This window comes from Bos indicus x Bos taurus, chromosome 6 (assembly GCF_003369695.1).
Source record: "Bos indicus x Bos taurus breed Angus x Brahman F1 hybrid chromosome 6, Bos_hybrid_MaternalHap_v2.0, whole genome shotgun sequence".
Classification (NCBI taxonomy): domain Eukaryota; kingdom Metazoa; phylum Chordata; class Mammalia; order Artiodactyla; family Bovidae; genus Bos; species Bos indicus x Bos taurus.
The window spans coordinates 75262349-75284399 of record NC_040081.1 but is presented as its reverse complement, the minus strand read 5'-3'; positions in this window follow the sequence as shown (position 1 = coordinate 75284399).

Genomic DNA, 22051 nt, shown 5'->3' with positions numbered 1-22051 from the left:
TTACAGACAATAACGCTGGATAGCTATATGTCACATAATGTGGTAATACTCCCTGAGAACTTAAAATCCTTTACCTTACCATTACATAATCAGTTCAATTCAATAAAGTCCTTTTTAAATGTGCTTTATTTGCTTTCCAGTTTTGTAGTTGGGGAGTTTTCCATGGGTCAAAATAAAAGTAAAATCAGTCTACAGACTAGTAAATTTAAGTTATTGATGTCAGTTGTACACAGTGTGAATTACAATTGTACCAGCTTGGGCACATTTAATTAGCTAATACAGAAAACAGTAAAAATTTTAAGAGTATTGTAAGATGAAAAAGAACAACCCTGGATTTTTTCCTTTATATTTTGTATGTAGTTTTAATTTTTAAATTCTCTACATGCATATTGATTTTATCATAAAAATATAAGATGATCTATACTCTATTTACATTCTTAAAGACTATAAAATTTTTTGGATTTGATGTACTATAGTTTCATTATTCTTTTGTTTCTTGTTATTTATACCATTTCCATTTTTTAAATATTTTAAATGATACAATTAAAAACATCCATGTTTTATACCACATTTTGTTTATTCATTAATTTGATGGACATTTCAGTATTTTCACCTTTTTGTCTATTGTGAATAAAACTATAATAAACATTGATTTAAGAATATATATTTGAATTCTACTGTTAGGGACTATATTGTGCTTCCTCAAATTCACATTGAAGTCCTTAATCCCAATACCTCAGAATATGACTGTGTCTAGAGATAAGGCCTCTAATGAGTGAGAGAGTCAGGTCCTAGGCAGGTTGATAGGGAAGCTAGGGGTCCCCAAGGAGAGAGGGGTCTGGAATTCTCAAGGAGGAAGAAAGGACAAACTTTTTTTCTTTCTCCACATTCCTTAGGATTATATAACAATAATATATCTTTGGATTCAACCTTCTGTTATCTTAAAATGTTAATTATGGGAGTAGACCTGGTCTTTACAAGGATGTATCTTGCCTAAGGACAGTGTTATCTTAAAATGTAAATTATGGGAGTAGGTCTGATGAGGTCTTTACAACCTCCAGATATTCTTTGGATTATATAACTTCATTGTTAACACTAGCAAGGGGGTACTCTTTCTGCCCACTTCTGATGCCTATATCAGAAGCTTTCTCTATCTCCTTTATACTTTAATAAAACTTTATTACACAAAAGCTCTAAGTGATCAAGCCTCGTCTCTGGCCCCGGATTGAATTCTTCTCCTCCGGGGGCCAAGAATCCCGGTGTCTTCATGTGATTCAACAACAACCTTTCATGAGGTAGTTAAGGTTTGTGAGATCATTACGGTGGGGCCCTAGTCCATTGTGATTCGTGTTATTTTAAGAGGAGAACATTAGGACACAGAGACACAGAGGGAAGACCATGTGAAAACAGAAGGAGAACATGGGTTCTATAAACCAAAGAGAGGGGCCTCAGCAGAAATCACTTTGATCTTGACTTCTAGCCTCCCAACTGTGAGTAAATTTCTGTTGTTTAAGCCATAAAGTCCACGGTATTTTGTTATGGTAGCCCAAGCAAATTTGGGATACTTGCTTTCAAATTCTTTGGGTACATACTTAGGAGTTGAATTTCTGGATCATATATTTATTTTTATTTCTGGGTCATAAGTTAATTCTGTGCTTAAATTTTTGAAAGATAATTAATTCTTTCTATAAACATATGAGTACTTACCCCATGCCAAGATTTTGAGCTATTATTTAGAAATCAAGGTAAATACATTTCTTTTTTTTTTTTTTCCAGAGAGCTCACTATCTAAAAGATTAGAATATTATAAGATTAAAAAGTCAGATGCAGTAATAAAAATGTTTGAAAGTTACTGAAGTTTAATTCACAATATATATTTGACAACATTAAATGATTTTACTTTATTCCTAAATTAATATGTAAGAATGGCAATATATCCTTATAGTAGTATCTTTGTGCAGTTCATTGTACGAGAAAAAAAAGTCACAAATCCCCACTGCTTTGAGCCATATTTCTGTAGTCTGAAGGTTCACGGCCCCCAACAAGAAGTAGAATCTATTTCCTTACCTCTCCTATTGGTCTTTAGTCACATGATTTGCTTTACCCAATGCAACATTAGGCAAAATGATTTAAGCAGTCTGCAAAAATGCTTGCACACTGAGGCTCACTCTTTTAGTAAGTTTGAATCTCTAAAGTCATCATATGAAAGAATCTAAGTAATCTGTTGGAGGATGAGAGACTGTGTAGAGAATTGAAGCAGCTCAGGTAATAAGATTATATCTGATCACAGACATTAATAGAATTATTTTTAAAAATCTAGAAAAAGAGCAGCTCTTTGGAAAATAAGCTGCACACTTCTGTAAGTCTGTAGAAATGCCACTCAAAATTCTTATCTCGGTATTCTGTTTTTTTGTGTGATTTTCAGTCTTACTATGTATGAAGCATATACACTAATCAGTTCAAGAAAAAAATTGTAATTTTTTATATTTCTCTTTCTTTAATTTCTACTTTTATCTTTATGGGTTCCCATTCTTATTCTCACTTTAGTCTTCTACAAAGATTTCTTGTCTTTGTAGTCTCTTGTTGTGAGTGCTTAGATTACAGATTTTGCACCTCTCTCTCTTTATAAATATAAGCATGCAAAATTATAGATTTCTCTTTAAGCACTGATGTTTGCATTCCTTAAGTTCTGATACACTTTAGTATCATTATTATTCTGTTGAAAATATTATCTAATTTTGTGTGCTTCTGTTTTTAATTTGTGGATATTGAAAATGTGAGATACTGCCCTGTTAGGAAATATCCACTGATATGTATTGAGGGATAAAAGGACAACATGTCTTCATCTTATTTGAAGGAAAGAGACAATAATAAAGGCAATATAGGGAATTTATAGTTTGTAGTAATTATTAATACTATTCTGTCTTTTCCATACATTTGAACTTATTGCAAAATGAACATTTAAAAGAAAATAAAGCTATTTGTTGCTGGAAGATAAAGATGGTTCAACATTAAGGAATCTGAAAGTGCATTTCAATATGCTAAATAATTAAGTGAGAATAACTGTATCATTATCTCCATAGTTTAAATATATTAAAATTAAATATTTATTTCAAATAAATTTCAATAAAAATTATTAACAACCATAGAATAGAAATAAAGTCCTTGTTTTGGTAGAGTACATTTATGATAAATATACCATATTTCTCATTTATAACAAAATATTATCAGTAGAAGGATACCCTTGAATTCAGAAACTAGATTTTAGGATACCCACTACCATAACTACTCTTGAATGTAAAATCTGAGATAATTAGAAATTAAATAAAAGCAATAAAACTAGAAAATACATGAAAGTGTGAAAATAAGTGAAATGAAGATTCTCTTCATTTTCAGAAATTATAAGAATTATTTATATTTATTATTTATTGCATAATTATTTATGCAAATTTGGAAAACTCAGCAGTGGCCACAGGACTGGAAAAGGTCAGTTTTCATTCCAATCCCAAAGAAAGGCAATGCCAAAGAATGCTCAAATTACCACACAGGTGCACTCATCTCACACGCTAGTAAAGTAAGGCTCAAAATTCTCCAAGCCAGGCTTCAGCAATACGTGAACTGTGAACTTCCAGATGTTCAAGCTGGTTTTAGAAAAGGCAGAGGAACCAGAGACCAAATTGCCAACATCTGCTTGATCATCGAAAAAGCAAGAGAGTTCCAGAAAAACATCTATTTCTCCTTTATTGACTATGCCAAAGCCTTTGACTGTGTGGATCACAATAAACTGGAAAATTCTGAAAGAGATGGGAATACCAGACCACCTCACCTGCCTCTTGAGAAACTTGTATGCAGGTCAGGAAGCAGCAGTTAGAACTGGACATGGAACAACAGACTGGTTCCAAATAGGAAAAGGAGTACATCAAGGCTGTATATTGTCATGCTGCTTATTTAACTTACATGCGGAGTACCTCATGAGAAAAGCTAGGCTGGAAGAAGCACAAGCTGGAATCAAGATTGCCAGGAGAAATATCAATAACCTCAGATATGCAGATAACACCACCCTTATGGCAGAAAGTGAAGAGGAACTCAAAAGCCTCCTGATGAAAGTGAACGTGGAGAGTGAAAAAGTTGGCTTAAAGCTCAACATTCAGAAAATGAAGATCATGGCATCCGGTGCCATCACTTCATGGGAAATAGATGGGGAAACAGTGGAAACAGTGTCAGACTTTATTTTTTTGGGGGCTCTAAAATCACTGCAGATGGTGACTGCAGCCATGAAATTAAAAGACGCTTACTCCTTGGAAGGAGGGTTATGACCAACCTAGATAGCATATTCAAAAGCAGAGACATTACCTTGCCAACAAAGGTCGGTCTAGTCAAGGCTATGGTTTTTCCTGTAGTCATGTATGGATGTGAAACTTGTACTGTGAAGAAAGTTGGGTGCCGAAGAATTGAAGCTTTTGAACTGTGGTATTGGAGAAGACTCTTGAGAGTCCCTTGGATTGCATGGAGATCCAACCAGTCGATTCTAAAGGAGATCAATGTTCTTTGGAAGGAATGATGCTAAAGCTGAAACTCCAGTACTTTGGCCACTTTATGTGAAGAGCTGACTTATTGGAAGACTCTGATCCTGGGAGGGATTGGGGGCAGGAGGAGAAGGGGATGACAGAGGATGAGCTGGCTGGATGTCATTACCGACTGGATCGACGTGAGTTTGAGTGAACTCCAGGAATTGGTGATGGACAAGGGAGGCCTGACGTGCTGCAATTCATGGGGTCGCAAAGAGTCAGACACGACTGAGCGACTGAACTGAACTGAACTGATGCTGCATGCTGCTAAGTCACCTCAGTCGTGTCCGACTCTCTGCGACCCCATAGACAGAAGCCCACCAGGCTCCTCAGTCCCTGGGATTCTCCGGAAAGAACACTGGAATGGGTTGCCATTTCCTTCTTCAATGCATGAAAGTGAAAATTGAAAGTGAAGTCGCTCAGTCATGTCCAACTCTTCGCGACCCCATGGACTGCAGCCCACCAGGCTCCTCCATCCATGGGATTTTCTAGGCAAGAGTACTGGAGTGGAGTGCCATCGCCTTCTCCAAATAAGAAAGTATAAAACATGGCTACTTAGAGATCCACATAAAATAAATAACAACTTTCTTATATGTTATCAAAATAGCTATATAAGAAATTTAGTTCATACTAGGAAATATATGTGTATATACATATTACCTATCTGCTCAGTCCTGTCCAACTCTTTGTGCCATGAAATTTTCCAAGCAAGAATACTGGGCTGCCATTTCCCATTCCAGAAGATCTTCCCAACCCAGGGGTTGAACCCAAGTTTCTTGCACTGGTAAGAGGATTCTTTAGTGCTGCACCACCTGGGAAATCCACCTAGGGATAAACCTAATAAGAGATTTATGGGAATAATGTACTGATATTTACTAGCTTATATAGAAGAGACAAAAATCCAGAGAATTACTTATAATGCATGGCAAAACTATTTAAATACCTCAATTATTTCCAGTCTATGCTATTGATTTAAAGTAGTATCAGTCAGTTCGTTCTGAAAAATTCTTTAGAACCAGAAAACCTATTTCTAAAGTTTACCTGTAAAATTAGAGTAAGAGTAGGAATTGCAAAGAAACTTTTGAAGAGAGTATAGTTCTGCCAAACTTCTCTATTTTTACTAAGCATGTAATATTTATCTAAATATGTGATAGTAATGTTAATACAAACCAAACTATTTAATTTTGGATTAGAAAAATGAAGTTGTGAAAGAGACAAGTTAAGACTAAATATTTGTATTATAGTTTCTTAAATGTGGTCTTTCAAATCAATGAATCATTATCTGATTATATTTCAGTGTATCCATATTATCTGATTATATTTGTGTCAGTTGCATGTGAATATTATATTATGTCTAAAATTTAACCATTTGTGTTTGTGTCCTCAGTAACATAATCACAATTTTCTTTATAATTATTGTCTATCTTTATTGAACCATTTGATATAATGTATGTTTTATGTTATGAAAATCTTTCTTGACATTTTTTTGTTGAATTTAATTTCTTTTGCAATTTTATCACTAGATTTTCTATACTCATATTTTTAAGTGAGATTATTCTGGGATGTATGTGTGTGGGGGCCAATATATGTACATATCTGTCATATATGTATGTAAACATACTCAGGCATGCACATTTTTAAAGTTTATGCTAGTTTTGTAAAACTTATAGTTTTCTCCTATTTTTCTTTGTTTGGGATCAATTTATATATTAAGGAAACTGTGTGTTCATTCTCTTTTTGAAAGAAAAATTCTGGTCCAGAGCCATTATTAGAGCTAAGTCTTTGATAAATTTCTCATTTTAATTGGCTTATTTGTATCATTACTCTTTCAGTATTGATTTCTTCTGGCATCAGTTTTGATGATTTTAGACTACATTAATTCTAAAAAGGATTTGAAAAATTTACATTTTATTTTTGTTTTTTTATGGAATATTTACTAAATTATATTTCTATGTTTTGTCCTAACAAGTCTTTCATTTTCTTGCTATATCATTATACATTTAATGTAGGTAAATATTTTTAACAAAACAACATTTGTATTACATCTTTACCATCTGAGCCGTAGAGCTTCCCTGGTAGCCCTACCATCTTTCAGATGGTAAAGAATCCAGCTGCAATGTGGGAAAACTGGATTCAATCCCAGGGTCTGGAAGGTCCCCTGGAGAAGTGAATGGCTACACACTCCAGTATTCTTACCTGGAGAATTCCATGGACAAAGGAGCATAGCGGGCTACAGTCCATGGGGACACAGACAGTTGGACATGACTGAGCGACTAACTTACACACACATGTATAATATATAAGGAAGATACGTAAATACCTCTGTATAATCCCTACAATTAAATTCATTAAAGATCAAATAAAAAATGAAAAAGTACTATTAAATATCATCAAATAATTTCTCAGCACCAAGGTATCAAGTGAGTGATATGAAGTGTAAACCAACCATCTGCTATGTTTCATGTTTTTGTAATATACTTGTTTCCTTCATCATAATGCTAGCAAAAATTATGTGTGCAGTCATGAGATGATTTCCGGGCATGCTGTTCCTTCCAGATGTAATTTTGTGATCAATCTTTTTTTTGTTTCCTCTTCAATTTACTCATTTAGTAAGAATTTAGTGAATATCTATGTGCACATTGCTCTGTACTCAAATTAGTGATTTAAAAATAGTGTGGAATATGTCTCTTTTCTGGGACAATTTGTTGTGCATGGGCACATAGGGATAAACCCTAATAATTTAAATTTACATACAACATGAAATATACAGATGTCTGATACAGAAAATAAGTGAAAAAATAACAGAATAGGCCTAAAGAGACTGAGTCAGAAATATAATAAAAATATGGACTTGAATTGGACAATAAGTAATAAGTAAATTTTGAGAATAGAAAGACAAGGGGAATAGAAAGACAATTGGAAAAGTAAATACTTTACTTCAAAAGTAAATATTTGAAGTAAGTATTCTTTCAAAAATCACTTTTCTGTTTTCATTCCAATAAAATTTTGTTAATGTTGGCCCAATAGAAACTAAGATGTTACCATATAATATATAATAATTACTTTTTTGTGTGTCCACATTTAGTTTTGAGGAAAGAGAAGAGAAATATACATCTTCATCTGCTATAAGATGTTCCCTCTGTATATATTAAAAAAATTGTTACTGTTTTGTTGTTTTGGAAAAGCAAGTTTCAATTCAATTTAATAAATATAAATGATTATTACAGGATGGGAGAAGATTATTATTACAGTTAGTAGTTATTGAGTCCTTGCAGAATGCCAAGTGCTCTTCAGTTAACCCATCTTTGGGTTAACTGTAAAGACTGGCATTACTGTAAAGCTATTTTACCAGCATAGAAATTCTAGTGGTTACTTGGGTCCTAATAAATCACAGCCTGTAAAGGCAGGATTTGAACTCAATCTCATACAGCTAGAACAGGCAGTGTGCTCCATTTTATGAGTAGATCTGAGGCTTTTGCCCCTGACTCAGTGACTAGAAAGGAAACTACAATCCCTTTTTGCCCTTAGGAGAGTGACTGCAAACATACCATGTGATTGTAAGAATGAGAGATTTGTGAACGCACTGCTTCCTGACTCCCTTAGAGCAGTGTGAATGCAGGCTGAGACTGACTCTTGTCCTTCAACTATTTAAACAAGAGTTAGACCCCATTAGATCTCAGATGGGTTTTTCTACCTTGACACCTGAACATACAGTTGCTGTGGTCCTCTTTTAAACCAAGCAACTTAGGGACCAATTTGATAAGTAAAAGTCCATTTTAAAGGAGAAAGTATAAGGAGAAGGTATGGACAACAGGCTTCATCTGTAAAAGAAAGCAAAGGTCAACTTTTTAATGTCTGTGTTTATCAGGAAAATACTGTCCTCAGAGCTCTCACAATTACAGAAATCAGACACAGAAATAAACCTACTCTTATGTACTTTGTGCCATATTTACATTGCTTTTTAAGTGACAAGACTGTTTTATATGTTACTGTGGAATAGAATATAGGAATGTGTATTAGCCGTGTTTCAATAATAAAGGTAATATACAAAACAGTTAAAATTCTAGTTGTGATAGATTAGAACACAGTATTTTCTTTCAAAGTTTTTAGAATATGTTGATTACTTTAATAAATTTATATTTTCTTTATGTGTGTGTGCTCAGTTACTTTAGTCATGTTCAGTATTTTCTTTTGATATAAATAAATGTATGTTGTGATTATATAAAAAATAATTATTTTCAGTTTTTGTAAATTTGTAAGAGAACTTTCTGAGACTCTAAAATTTAGCCTTAACTGTATTAATCACAGTAGCTTCTCTCTTCACACAGTTAATTACTTTAGGTTATCTAAGTAATATCCATAATTTACACTCAGATAATTCAGCTGGATTTATACAGAACTAGACATGGAACCACAGACTGGTTCCAAATAGGAAAAGGAGTACATCAAGGCTGTATATTGTTACCCTGTTTATTTAACTTCTATGTGAACCTCATGTGAAATGCCAGGCTGGATGAAGGACAAGTTGGAATCAAGATTGCCAGGAAAATTATCAGGAATCTCAGATATGCAGATGACATCACCCTTATGGCAGAAAGCAGAGAGGAACTAAAGAGAATTTTGATGAGAGTGAAAGAGGAGAGTGAAAAAGTTGGCTTAAAATTCAACATTCAGAAAACTAAGATCATGGCATCCGGTCCCATCACCTCATGGCAAATAGATGGGGAAACAGTGGAAGCAGGGGCTGACTTTATTTTTTGGGGCTCCAAAATCACTGCACACGATGATTGCAGCCATGATATTAAAAGATGCTTACTCCTTGGAAAGAAAGTTATGATCTACCTATACAGCATATTAAAAAGCAGAGACATTACCTTGCCAACAAAGGTCCATCTAGTCAAGGCTATGGTTATCCCAGTGGTCATATATGGATATGAGAGTTGGACTATAAAGAAAGCTGAGTGCCGAAGAATTGATGCTTTTGAACTGCAGTGTTGGAGAAGACTCTTGAGAGTCCCTTGGACTGCAAGAAGATCCAACCAGTCCATTCTAAAGGAGATCAGTCCTAAGTGTTCACTGGAAGGACAAAGGTGAAGCTGAAACTCCAATACTTTGGCCACCTGATGTGAAGAGCTGACTCATTTGAAAAGACCCTGATGCTGGGAAAGATTGAAGGCAGGAGAAGGGGATGACAGAGGATGAGATGGTTGCATGGCGTCACCAACTCAATGGACATGAGTTTGGGTAAACTCCCAGAGTTGGTAATGGACAGAGAGGCCTGGTGTGCTGCGGTCCATGGGGTAGCAAGGAGTCAGACATGGCTGAGTAACTGAACTGAACTGAACTGAAGTGATATATATATATATATATATATATATATATATATACACACACATATATATATACACACACACACATACACATATAAACACACACATATAGAAATTCAAAAAATAAAAATGAAGAGGAAATAAAAACAATAATAATAACTGAAATAGTCATGGGGAACATTGATTATACTAGAAATACCAAAGGATTGAGACAATAATGTTTTCTTTTAGATCAAATGATCTTAATAATCTCTTCAATCATCTATTTTATTTTCCTAAACTAGATTATTAAGACCTTTCTGCTATGTGGCAGTTGGGATGTACCAAGTGGATAAAATAACAGCCTAGGGAACTGCTTGTTGAACCCACTTATTACAGTTCTCATTTTTAATATAATTCAGGCAACCTTACATGAGCTTATATTCTGAGCTAAATCTAACATAGTTCTGTTTTTTGTTCTCAAATCCACCAAAACTTCAGTTCTATTGAAGTGTTAGTATCAATATCACATCTCATAAGCTGCTAGTATTTAAACACTGAGATAAAAATATAGACATAGACAGAGGTAGATAAAAATATAGCCTCTTCAAAGACATAAGACATTTCAGTCCATGATGTATTAAGCACAAAGAGCGGATGATTGTTTGTTTTATGTGTGTAAATAACATGCAGAAAAAACTCTAGTTCCTTGAAACAAATATAGGGAATGAGAGCATTATACTATGCTAATAGTCATAAATTACAGCTATCCTGAAAAATGAATTTGTTACATAAAATAATTAAAATGTTGTTCAATAGGTCACTAGTATTAAACATTCAAAACTTCAGTATTCTATTCACCTCCGAACACATTTTCTATTGTTTTTCCTGGGAATTGACTTCTCATTTTGGGGAACTGTCATTTTGATGGGGGTTAACATCAAAGATCATCTTCCCACAGGGTCATGTTACTAGAGAGTTTGAAGACAGCTGTGGTGGGATTTGCTTTATATTAAACTTAGTCTGAAGGAGAAAGGGAGGCCCCCAGGTACACCATCACAACAAGGCATTTCAAAGTAACGCTTGGCTGGTGGCCACTTTGAACTGTGATATATAGATATTGCTGAAGTGTGTTTCTTTCCCTTTACCATCACAGATATTAATTGTAAATGTTTGATAAGCACTTTTTACAGAGTAGAATCTCCTATTACTTATTGGCTTTTAAATTTTATATAACTACAAAAATTATCATTTTATATGAGTACTTTTTAAATGTTTATTTTATGCTGTCCCCCAAAATAGAATAACATCATCTCCATTTGAGTTCCTTCTAATTAATTATTCAAGACATCAAAAATTATCCATAAATACTGAATTATTTTCATACTATATGATAGTTTTAGAATTTCCTTACACTTTTTACCAGTCTTGAATTATAACTATGAAGGAGAATATATACACAAAATATTAAATGGAAAAGGTTAAAAAATCTGTGTGGCTTAAGTAGCCCAGACTCTCAGTACCTAGATGTGGATGAATTAATCATCAATGACTAATATATGTTTTGTATAGTTTGAATTTTATTAATTTGCATAATGAAGGAACTTCAGCCCATTGGAATCCATGGGAAATCAATCATTTCATGTACAGTGTTCACTTCCCAGCTTTGGAACCATACTGCCTGGAAATGACAAAGTAATTCCCAGAATTTCAGTGTTAATTACAATGTAGTACATCACTGGGGCCCTTGTTTGAGAAAAAAAAAATCTTTTAGAGATCTGTATTACATTTCTGGCCACTTCAAATACAGTTGTAATTGTATAAGGAACAGATTATGTTTCCTAATTTTGATTTTAAGCATTTTCGTAAGTGTTATCAAAGATATTTATTTTATAATTTTTGCAAACTTTTAGAAAGAAATTGCTAATCCTTGTAAGTCTCATAAAAGTAGTTTGGATCCAGGGTATTGTAGTGGATATTGTGAAAGTGTCCAGATTTACTACATGATACTTCCTGGGCAACCATTATCCCACTGTATGGCAATAGGAGGGCTGAGACCATTCACAGCTGTATCACTCAACTGGGAACTGCCTTCAGCCATAGGAAACTAATAGCTCAGAGGGTGTCCTTGCTAGAACACAGCCTGAGGTCAGCTGCTGGCCAATGATGGAGAGGGGGTACAAATGTCTAACTTCTGTGCCTCAGTTTGGAACAATGATGAAGCCCCATCCAAACTCCAGAGCTCCTCATAGAGTCAGCTGAATCCCCCATTGTCATCATGGTATTTGTCTTCTTCTCCCTCTCAATCTAATTTCTCATTTCTTTATTGATGTATATTGTAAGAGTACTCCACAACAAAGCTTCTACTTTCTATCGCTCATTTCATGATCTGTTCCAGGAAACTCATGTAACACCATTATGCTTGGAGTAGCCTCAGGAAATCCACTCTAAACAGCAGACCTTCTAAACAGCAGATCCAAATAAATCTACCATTCTATTTGTTATTTATATTCAATTATTTATGTCTGATTCACTAATATATATTACCGTTCATTCTAAAACAAGAAATACCACCATAAAAATAAATCTTGAAAGATGTTACCTTCTTGTTCCATTTTTAACCATTACTCACATGTAGAAAATATTTTATTAACAAAAACAATAGGAGTAACAGAAGTTACCATTATTCACTCTCTGATACTGGGACATTTAAATAGATTCTTTAATTTCACCTCAGTTTTGCAAGGGATATTATTATCAACACGTAAATTTCATTTATCTAATCCTCAGTGTAAATTACTGATGAAATTTTTAGCAAATGTAAAAAAATAAAACTGATTTGGGTAAATGTTAAGGAACTGACAACTGCTTAAAGATAATAAATGACAAGACAACATCAAGCCCCAGATCAAAAGGATTCCAAATCCCAAGGGCTTTCCATTTATTAGGTAGTTTCTTAAAGTGTACAGAAACTAATAGTCTGGGGCATACATATATATAGATTCAATTACAGCTGAAAAATAATCACATACAGCCAATTTAAATATAGAAGAAGGAGGAGAAAAGGAGATGGAGGGGGAGCAGAGGAAGAAGGAGAAAGATGATATAGAAACTCAGCTATAGAAACTTACTCTAATCTATACGGAGAGCTCATAGTAATAGAGGCTGAGTCCTAAAAGGAAGTACTCTGAGAGACAGAAAATGAAAGATGCCAGTCAGAAGACTTGGAACCAGAAACTGGCACAGCATAGTTTCTACACTATTCCATTGGTCAAAGCAGTCAGACTTTCAATATTTAAGACAGAATATAGACCAAATTTACTGACACAATGAAGGTTAAAAATTATGACTATCAGTAATTTACCACAGCCTTGAGATGACAGGGTGAATACTTAGTGGAAAAAATATGTATCTATAGATATACATGTCTTATGCAAACTTAGGAAGACAAATATTCCCTCTGTTTCTCCTCTGTATCTTAGTATCATTTTCTCCTCTCTCCCTCTCCTCTCCCTCCACTTCCTCCTCCTTCCCTCCATCCTTCCCCGCCATTTTTCTGTCTTATCACTTAAGTTGGTGGTAAAATTTATAGAGACAATGCTATAGGTCTGGGAAAAAGAGGTTAAGTAGACAGTTTTCACAATGCCTAAAAACTGGAATGCTAAAGGCAAATCTTCCTTTCAATTCAGAAAGTTCTCAAGTTTAGTGTTCCATATAAAGAAAGTGTTGGAATTAAAACAAACAAAAAAAATCTTTAGGAATATTAAGGTGCTAGATGAAATTTGTTTCACTGGCATACGATTTTAAACTTTATTATCTTCATGCAGCATGTATTTCATGTAATGCCAGTGAATGTTCAAACTACCTCACAGTTGCACTCATTTCACATGCTAGCAAGGTAATGCTCAAAATTCTTCAAGCTAGGCTTCAGCAATACATGAACTGAGAACTTCCAGCTGCACAAGCTGGGTTTAGGAAAGCCAGAGGAATCAGAAATCAACGTGTATACATTTTCTAAATAACTTCACTCTCTCAGTTCAGTTCAGTTCAGTCGCTCAGTTGTGTCCGACTCTTTGCAACCCCATGAATCGCAGCACGCCAGGCCTCCCTGTCCATCACCAACTCCTGGAGTTCACCCAGACTCATGTCCATCGAGTCAGTGATGCCATCCAGCCATCTCATCCTCTGTCATCCCCTTCTCCTCCTGCCCTCAATCCCTCCCAGCATCACAGTCTTTTCCAATGAGTCAACTCTTCACATGAGGTGGCCAAAGTACTGGAGTTGCAGCTTTAGCATCATTCCTTCCAAAGAAATCCCAGGGCTGATCTCCTTCAGAATGGACTGGTTGGATCTCCTTGCAGTCCAAGGGACTCCCAGGAGTCTTCTCCAACACCACAGTTCAAAAGCATCAATTCTTCGGTGCACAGCCTTCTTCACAGTCCAACTCTCACCTCCATACATGACCACAGGAAAAACCATAGTCTTGACTAGACGAACTTCACTCTCTAGGAGTATTCTAATGAAATCAGAGATTTTCAAGATAAAAATGGGCTTCCAATCTAGTGCTTCATTTTATAGGTACTGAACTTGAGGTCCAGGGAAATTAAATGACTTGTCTAATCACATAAATTTTGGTAAAGGCAGGACTAAAAATTTTGGTATTTTATTAATATTCAGAACTTATTAGAATATAGCTTAATACATCAGTATACCAGCATCAGAACAACTCACATGTCAATATCCTTTTAGCTTTCAATTTTAGTTTGAGCAATCAATTTCTCTTTATATAGAGATATTTTAGGACTCATGCAACTTTATTATAATATTTAGTATATCTTTTTATACTTTTTTATTCCAAAGTGGGAGCATAAATATATTTGATAAAATTTGCATTTTTTTTCTGGAACTGAATTAAACCTGAAAGGTGAATATGTGTGTGTTTAAATTCTCTCCATCTTAATATGCTCACATTTTTATGAAATATGAAAATCAGCTTTATGGAATTAATCTATTTTCTAATAACTTCAGTTGAAACCAGAGATGAGCAAATTAGATCTCCCTTTATAAGGAGCAATAAGATGTCATGTACAGGCTTAAAAATCACAGACAGTTGGATTAAAACTCCAGTGACTCTGGCTACTTTACTCTCTGCTTCTCAGGTTTCTCACTGAGCTTGATTGGAGATTAGAAGTAATATATCCAACTCACCTAGAATAGCAAAGACCTTAAATGTTTATTAGCTTTTTATCATTGTTTCTCAGAAACATTATGTTTACTAAGGAGATTGTGTAAACATTATAAGATAGTAAATGCATAAATATATACCGTCATTAAACCCCACTAATAATCAGAAATACATGTAATTAATTTAGCTACGTCCTTTAGGAAGCAAGTCCTTTATGCAGAAATGGTATCTTTCACTTAAATAATGTCCTCAGAGGAATAAATAATGTGTGCCTTGTGTGCTAAGTCACTTCAGTCGTGTCAAACTCTTTGCCACCACATGGACTGTAGCCCGCCAGGCCCCTCTGTCCATGGAATTCTCCAGGCAAGAATACTGGAGTGAGTTGCCATGCTCTCCCCCAGGGGCATCTTCCCAACCCAGGGATGGAACCCAAGTCTCTTATGTCTCCTGCATTGGCAGGCAGGTTCCTTTATCACTAGTGCCACCTAGGAAGCTGTAATGACTTTGGAAATCATTGGAATTTGTATCACTCAGTGAGGAGGTCTTTATCAGATATACAAGTTCCAACTGATTATCATTGTATGGACTAATACATCAGTAGCCTGAATCTGGTTAAGTCTTCAGTGCTTTTCAGCCCTAAAACATTGAGGTTAAGTCAACAATGACAGCTTCCAACAGCAAGTTTCATTGAAAATTGTCTGTTTGTGATTCTGGAGTTGTTTGCGTTTTATTCATTTTTAACAAGGAAAGATAATAATTTCAGATATGCATTTGATTTTAAGGAAATTTTTTTAGTCGATTAAAACTAGATTTGTGAAGTTACAGTCAGCTGTCAAAATTATTTCTTAAACTGTGAAGACTTAAATATTTATATGAAAAATTTTAAGTAAAAATAGCCATAGAATAAATATAAAAGTAACAAACTTTCTAAATATTAATTTAAAAATTCACATTTTTCTTCACCTTCCTTTTAAATAAGTAATAATCCAAAGTTTTCAATTTGTAAAGCACTTGTGTCAAAAGTTACTAATACTTAGAAGTTTTCTTTTTTATTTTGCTTAAACCAAATAATTTTAGAATAGAATTAAAGACATTTGAGACACAATACTTTATTTTTAAATTTAAAAGGGCACAAGTTGGCAAAGATATTTTCCCAGCTGCAAAATTCTAACAAAATTCTATGCTCGAAAATCCCTTGTAGAGTGTATATAACTTTCAAGACTGATTTTTCTCATCGAACACTCTTTCCAAATATTCTCTATAATTGTTGTTTTTACTAGACTCTGACTCCTTAAAGACAGGAACTGCATGACTTTATCCATGCCAATTACCTCTTAGATATGTTTTCATTTATTCAAGAATTAAATTCCACTCTTAACTACCAGCTTCCTACAAATTAAGGTTATTAAGACTCTGGAGCTAAACTCTCTTCATTTATAATCCATATCTATTGCATATTGGATAAGTATCTTAGTTTGCTTATCTACAAAATGGGAATAATAATAGGCCCTATTTCCTAGGTTCTATGAAGATTTAAAGTGTTAATACATATTAAAACAATGAGAAAATATTAAACATATTAAAAATATTCATAGAACATATTAAAACAATTTGAGAACAATCTGAGACATTCACTATTAAATGACAGTTAGGCAGTGGAGCACAGAGGTTAAGAGAATGGACTTGGGAACCTAGAGCCTGATTCTAACCCTTTTGCCAACAACAGGTGTTACCTGTAATTTTGTGCTCATTAATATCTGTATGACTCAATAGCTAACATCTATTCAGTTCAGTTCAATCGCTCAGTCATGTCCAACTCTTTGCAACCCCATGGACTGCAGCATGCCAGGCTTCCCTGTCCATCACCAACTCCCAGAGCTTGCTCAAACCCAGGTCCACTGAGTCAGTGATGCCATCCAACCATCTCATCCTCTGTCATCCCCTCAGCTTTCTTTTTGGTCCAACTCTCACATCCATACATGACTACTGGAAAAACCATAACTTTGACTAAATGGACCTTTGCTGACAAAGTAATTTCTCTGCTTTTCAATATGCTGTCTAGGTTGATCATAGCTTTTCTTCCAAGAAATAGGAGTCTTTTAATTTTATGGCTGCAGTCATCTTCTGCAGTGATTTTGAAGCCCAGGAAAATAGTCTCTCACTGTTTCCATTGTTTCCACATCTATTTGCCATGAAGTGATGGGACTGGATGCCATGATGTTAGTTTTTGGAATGTGGAGTTTTAAGCCAGCTTTTTCACTCTCCTCTTTTCCTTTCATCAAGAGGCTCTTTAGTTCCTCTTTGCTTTCTGCCATATGGGTGGTGTCATCTGCATATCTGAGATTATTGATATTTATCCTGGCAATCTTGATTCCAGCTTGTGCTTCATCCAACCTGGCATTTCACACGATGTACTCCGTGTATAAGTCAAATAAGCATAGTGACAATATACAGCCTTGACATATGCTGGAATAATGATAATTGCTAAGAAAAACATATGATGCCTACTATTTTTGATTAACTATATATCTCAAGAGGTATTCCATGAAACTGTTCTTACTGCCAGTGAGGGCTTTCCTTTCAAACTTCTGTATGGTTTGCTACCACAGTATACTGAGCTGGAGTTTATGTGAGCCTTGAAGGCTTACACTACTGTAACTAAATTAGAAACAACTTCTTTCTATTTTGCATCCTATTCCTGGAAGGCTTTAAAAGCAGGGTTACTCCCATAACAGAACAGGAACCACCAACAAATCACTCCAAAAGTAGTGAGTCTGAGAGATCATATACCTTGAAGGAAGGTTAAATGGAGTTATGAATTTAAAAGAAAGAGGAAGAAAAAGAGAAGGGGGGTGGCAAATGAGGAATGGACAGAGAGAAGTAGAATAAAAATTTTTTAAATCTTTAATGTTTACTGTTATTTCCTTTCCTCGAGTATACAATTCACCTGTAATGCTTCACAGTTACTTTATTTTATGAGTTTGGAAAAATATTTTGGTTACTAGGCACTTCCTTTATGAAACAGTAGAAAAAGATCTCTAATATTATACAAATATGCTTTCCCTATGAAGGCATGGATCACATTCAATTCTCCAAACAAGCAATCTATTTACTTCAACATATAGCAAGACAAAACCTTGGGATGGGCAGATAGGCCTGTAAAAAATACATGTCCTGGTAAGAAGTATCACATAATTCACCTTTGGATTCTGTCTGAAGGATGTCTCTGCTCTTCTCATGCAGTTTGATATCTGGATACTCGGGCCAGAAGCCTTCCTTTTCTTTCTGCTTTGTCTTCAGTACTATGTACATTTTACTTTTTTTTTTTCCTCCAAGTATCAACTCTTGATTATACTCCATTATGTACTCAGTGGCTTGGCTTTCTAACAATTTCCTTTTCTCTTTTTTGACCATGATTTCAATAGCACTATACCCTAATGCTTCTGAGGTGATGCTAGTGGTAAAAAAGGAGAAATGAGAGATATGAGTTCGATCCCTGGGTTGGGAAGATCCCTTGGAGGAGGACATGGAAACCCACTCCAGTATTCTTGCCTGGAGAATCCCATGGACAGAGGAGCCTGGTGGGCTACAGTCCATAGGGTTGCAAAGAGTCAGACACAACTGAAACGACTGAACACGCAAGTGTATTCTAATGCTGACCTTGACAACTTGGTGTGGTATGTCCCTCTAAGTTTATAATTATTATTTTTAGTTTTTAATGAATCTGCAGTGGGTGATATTTCAACAGGTTTAAATGATACCTTTATTCTAGGAGAATAAAAACATAAGCAAGCTAGTCTAAGAATTAGAGGATAAATTTCTTTCAAAAGCATTCATGAGCACATGGGGGGAACACATACACGTGTCAATTTGTTGTCATTCTACACCATGAAGAGTTATACAAAGCAAGTAATCTGTGATGCCTATTTAAAAGAACAATGTCTTAGATTCAAAATTCTTATTTTATTTATAACCAAACTTACATCTAGAATTTCTGACAAAACTACAACCTTGAATTTCACCTGAACTTGAAATTCCATGTCAGCACTGAGCATCATGATTTCTCAGTCCTACTATATCTCAGTCTCTACACATTCCTGAACCTTATTCCCATCCTCATGTCCTATTTCATTAAAAGGTAGTATAACTGATGATTGGTACTAAAGACGTAAAGTGTACTAATTTCCTTTGTCGGCTACTTTCAGATGTCCAAGAACAAATTTTGTTGTATTATATCAAACCTTCCTATACCCATTTAAAATTACTTATCCAATGCTTCAGTAAGACTATATCCCTGTTTATTCCTAGCAAGATAACTGATCCCTTTCTGGAGTAGATTTAAAAAAAAAAGGCTTTCCTGATGTTCTCATTTTATTTTTCTTTAATTTGTTTTTGTGGTGGTGGTTTAGTTGCTAAATCATGTCCAACTCTTGCGACCCCATGGACTGTAGCCTGTCAGGCTCCTCTGTCCATGGGATTCTCCAGGCAAGAATACTGGAGTGAGTTGCCATTTCCTTCTCCAGGGGATCTTCCTGATCCAGGAATCGAACCCGGTCACCTGTCTTTCAGGCAGATTCTTTACCCGCTGAACTATGAAGGAAGATCCAAAATTTATATTCTTATTTCTATTCATTGCGACCATTGACCTCAGATTTTAAAAACCTAGTTTCAATGCGATTTATACCATGCAAAATTAAATTGAAAGGTCAAATAGGTACTTTAATCATTTTTAAAAATTCTTCTTAAATTATGCAGATAATATAATAAAATTAACTCTCAAGCAGAATGGTCTGTAGACAAACCCCTGCAGTCTTCAGAACTGGTTGACATTATGCAGCTATTTCAGATAATGCAAGAAATGCATTATTACATAATATCTTGCCTGCTTTTTGCACGTGACAGAGGAACTAATGATATTTTCTAAAGTGAATCATTGCCCTGTAGCATTACTCTCTGCCAAGCAACCTCCAGCTGCTTTCTCAGACCCACTTTTTGTGCTTGTAATTTTCTTTTGTTCCTCATCTCCTGAAGTATTAGGACTACGGCTGGGTATTTCTCTTGTTCCTGTGCCTTTACTTGACCTCTCTCTTTACCTCTGGAGCTGTCAGAATCCAAAGAGTAATATATGAAACACCACATTGAATATTAGCAACATTTTCATCCATCAATAGATAGTGAGCAAAATGTCTAACTGACAGCTGACAAAGCTTTTCTTGTCTTCAGTCCCATGGCACAATTCTAACAGTTGCAGTTTTCCCAGATGTATATGGATGCTGACTGTGCTAGTTGACATGCTGTTCTTAGCAAAATGCAATGTGTTCAATCAAGCTGGTAGAGCCAGAGTCCATAAATTTATCATGCAAATGTTAGTGGTGAGAAAGCCTTCTCAAAGGATGCTGATGCAAAGTGAGCCAGGATTGGTTTCTCTTTCCAACCAGACACTTCGTTCAGTGCTATTGTTGACCTCAACAGCCCTGGGGCCAAGTTTCTCATGATCATTCAAAACACTGGTAACATTTATTTCAAAAGAGAAGTTATAATGAAAAACTCTCCATTTGTAAAATGAACACACACCAACAAAGATTTTCCAGACTCATTATATATACAAGGACATTGTTAGAAAATGTACCAGGATAACACTTTGCCTTTGTTGAGACAGAAGGAAAGATGTGAAATATATGTAAGAATGTTAGAACTCCACTAAATTACAACAGGAAAAAATGCTAAATGTAAATTTTACTAATAAAAATGGCTGTGCTGCTTTCAAAAATAGATATCTAATATTATTTATTTGCCAAAATTCACATTGATAAATATCAAATTTATATAACATAGAATCTCACATTTTGTATCTAAACAACCTTTAACAATCTAAGAATAGTGATCACCAGAAGCCCTCATTTACCTGAACACAATAAAAAGTTAAAAATACACATAGTGACCACTGAATATATCAGTAATATCAATATTTTAAAATTTTATTTAGAGACATTTTGATTTTTTTTAGACCAGGGAGAATTAGGGAATAATTGATTTTAAGAGCTTTTGTTAACAGTGGTATTTTGCATTTGTCATGTGTCAGTGGAAACAAAGATTTTTTCAGAACCACATCAGGGGCTATGACATCTCAAATGTTGTAATTCTTCACTAGAACCCTCTGATGCACGTAATTTTATTCCCAGTTTTTCTCAGCTATTTTTCTGACATTTTCATTCTGTTCTTGGGATTACCCAGTAGCTTTTTTTTTTTTTTTTTTCCCTTAACTGTGTGACATATTTCCACTTCTGTTATTTGCTCTAGAGAAATGTAAATGTATACAAACAGGAAAACCTGCCCTTAGATCTTTATAGCAAATTTATTCACAATCACCAAAACCTAGAAAGAACTCAAACGTTTTTCAACAAGTGATAATCTCTGGTAAATCCATACAGTGGAATAATATTCATCAAAAAAAATAAATTATTTATAAATGTAGCAACTTGAATTCACCTTCAAGATATACTGAATGAAAGAAGCCAGTGATATAAAGTTATATATTCTATGACATTATATGGTATTCTCAGGCTTCCCTGGTGGCTCAGAAGGTAAAGAATCTGCCTGCAATGCAGGAGACCTGGGTTCGATCCCTGGGTCAGGAAGATGGCCTGGAGAAGGGAATGGCCACTCGTTCCAGTATTCTTGCCTGGAGAAATTCATGGATAGAGGAGCCTGGCAAGCTACAGTTCATGGGTTCACTGAGTCGGACATGACTGAGTGACTAACACACATATGGTATTCTCAAAACGATAAAATTATCCTTCTTTGTATGATTTTAGAGATAGTGAAAGAAATGGCAATCCTATCCAGTATTCTTTCCTGGAGGATCCCAGGGACAGAGGAGCCTGGTGGGCTGTCATCTACGGGGTCACACAGAGTCGGACACGACTGAAGTGACTTAGCAGCAGCAGCAACAGAGATAGCGAAATATTATTTTAAAGGTATAACACAAA